The sequence below is a fragment of the Spermophilus citellus genome (assembly GCF_964194105.1).
Source record: "Spermophilus citellus genome assembly, chromosome: 11".
NCBI lineage: Eukaryota > Metazoa > Chordata > Mammalia > Rodentia > Sciuridae > Spermophilus > Spermophilus citellus.
Genome location: NC_138192.1, coordinates 29,378,659 through 29,381,512, shown reverse-complemented (window position 1 = coordinate 29,381,512; position 2,854 = coordinate 29,378,659). Strand labels below are relative to the sequence as shown.

General features: G+C 36.5%; 1 pseudogene across 1 annotated transcript; it reads right to left on the bottom strand.

Moving 5' to 3' along the window:
- Positions 1-588: 588 nt before the first annotated feature.
- LOC308631181 (NADH dehydrogenase [ubiquinone] 1 alpha subcomplex subunit 5-like) lies at positions 589-1,687 on the bottom strand (annotated as a pseudogene). The gene has a single exon. The product of its transcript is annotated as an NADH dehydrogenase [ubiquinone] 1 alpha subcomplex subunit 5-like (transcript).
- Positions 1,688-2,854: the final 1,167 nt, after the last annotated feature.

The following is a 2,854-nucleotide window of genomic DNA, read 5'->3' as shown; positions in this document are numbered from 1 at the left end:
ATCTATTCATTGATGCCCTTCCACTTGTCCCTCTCGTCCCACTTCTAAATCTAGCTCTTGGGTATGGGAGAATGAAAAATGATGGTGAAAAAATGAAAATGTCTTCTTTTGAGGTGATTCATTTTTTTTGTTGGGATATAATTCACATATTACAAAACTCTCCAATACCAAGAATGCAAATTCAACATTTTTGTATATTCACGAAGTTGTGCAACCACTGCCACTAACTCCAGAACATTTTCATCACCCCCAAAAGAAACCCAATACCCATGAACAGTCACTCCCAGATCCTCCTGCACCCTCCAACCCTCCCCCCATCGCAGCCATAGGCAATCATTAATCCACTTTCTGAGGCTATAGATTTGCCTATTCTAAGAATTACATATTAATGGAATCATACAATATAGTGGGCTTTTGTTTCTGCCTGCTTTCACTTAGCATAAGTTTTTGAAGTTTATTATTCATGGTTGAATAGTATTCCATTATCTGGATATGTCACACTTTATTTGTTCTTTTAACTGTTGAACATTTGGGTTGTTTCCACTTCTTTTTTTTTTAATAAAATGACATTTATAATGGATTTGATAGTCATTACAGAATCATATATTTAAGTTTTCCTTTATACATAAGATCACAGCCAAGGAGGTCAACAATTTAAAATTTTATCACGAACTATTTTTGCCATTATTCTCACAACTAACCATTTTCATGCTTACTACTTCATCTCAAATGGTGACCAGTAAATTTGTTTAGACAATAATAATAAAGTACTTTTTCTTTTTATCAGGATAATGAAATGAAATGAAGTAACATACTAAAGATACTGAAGCTTTTGATTTTGACCTCTGAAATAAAGATCTCTAGGAATTTTTATAATTAACTTTCAAATCTTCCCTCAAACTTTCTGTTTAAAGAAATTCCATCTTTGAAATAATCTGCACAAATACTCTGCTTATCAAAAACTGATTCACAAGACCCTATTACCATAAACACTAGTCTCTTCAATGTGTCCTGTGTCAGTTTTCTTGATTATGTCAATACATGGAAACATTTTAAAAATAACAGAACACTTAATTAAATCAGTTTCCCATCAGCCCACAGAATACATGTAATGATTATATTGGCCATTTCCACTGGTTGGCAGGAGGTTCTTCTATTAATGGCTCCCATGGTTTCCACTGCAGCATTTTTCTTGCCAGACTTAGTTCATTTTCAGCCTGAAGAATCACCTCTTCTATTTGGCCATGCTGAAGTTGCTCTTCTAATTTTTTAACATCTGATTCTGCTTTAACCATTCCTAGTTTCTCATTTGTAATCTGCTCTGTATATTTTCTATACGCTGCATTTTTAGGGATTTGCTCAAGAACATCAAGAATCTTTGTGTAAAAAAAAAAAAAGAATCTTTGTGTACGATATTCTGAGCCTCGTGTGGACTCTCACACACAGCCAATCCCACGAGGCCAGTGGTCTTCTTCAGCACACCCGCCACGACAGCGCCCTCCACTTCTTGACTATTAGGAATAATGCTGCTAGGAACCTTCATATAGAAGAGTTTATGTGCATGCTTTCAGTGTTCTTTAGCACATGCCAAGGAGTGAAATTGCTTGTTCACATGCAATTCATGTTTAGCATTTTTTGGGGTCAGGTACTGGGAATTGAATCCAGAGGTGCTTCACCACTGAGCTACATCCCCAGTCCTTTTATTTATTTTGAAACAGGATCTAAGTTGCTCAGGCTGGCCTCAAACTTGCAATCCTCTGCCTTTTTGAAAAACTGCCAAATTGTTTTCCAAAGCAGCTGTACATTTTTGCACCCCCAGAAGTAGTGTAGAAGGGTTCCAATTTCTCCACAGCTTCACTGGCACTTGTTATGGTCTGCTAGATTTTTTTTTAATTATTATTATATCCAAACTAGTGGGCCTGTGTAGTATTTCATTGTAATTCTCTCTCTCTCTCTCTCTTTTTTTTTTTTTTTTTTTTAACGGGAGGTACCAGGGATTGAACTCAGAGGCACTCTACCACTGAGCCACATCCCCAGCCCTATTTTGTATTTTATTTAGAGACAGGGTCTCACTGAGTTGCTTAGTGCCTTGCTTTTGCTGAGGCTGGCTTTGAACTCAGGATCCTGCCTCAGCCTCCCCAGCTGCTGGGATTACAGGCGTGCCCCACCACCATGCTGCTCGCTGTAGTTTTGATTTGCATTTCTTTTCATCGGCTCACTGTTCATTTGTATATCTTCTTTGGAGGAATGTCTGTCTATTCAGATCTTCTACCCATTTTTCCATTGGGTTGTTTTTTATAAATGAGTTGTAAGAATTCATTATACATTCTGAATGCTATACTCTTCTCAGATATATGATTTTGCAAACCCATTCTGTGAGTTGTCCATTTTTTCTTAATAGTGTTAAATAAAGCACAAAAGTTTTAAATTTTTATGTAATTAAAAATTTCCCCTCTTTTTTAGTCCTGTGCTTTTTGTGCTCTAAAAAACCATCACCTAGGGCTGTGGCTGTGGCTCAAGTGGTAGAGCACTTGCCTGGCACACTTGAGACACTGGGTTCAATCCTCAGAACCACATTAAATAAAAATATTGGGTCCACCTAAAACTAATAAGCAAATATTAAAAAAAAAAAACCTTGCCAAATCCAAGGACATGAAGATGCTCCTATGTTTTTTCACAGAATTTTAATAATTTATGTATTACAATTAGGTATTTGATCCATTTTGAGTCATTTACTTCTTTCCTTATTTTTAAACATTTCAATTTTAGAGCTGTTTTCAGTTCACATCAGTTTGTGTGCATGGTACTGGGGATTGAACCCAGGGGCACTTTACCACTGAGCTATATCCCCATC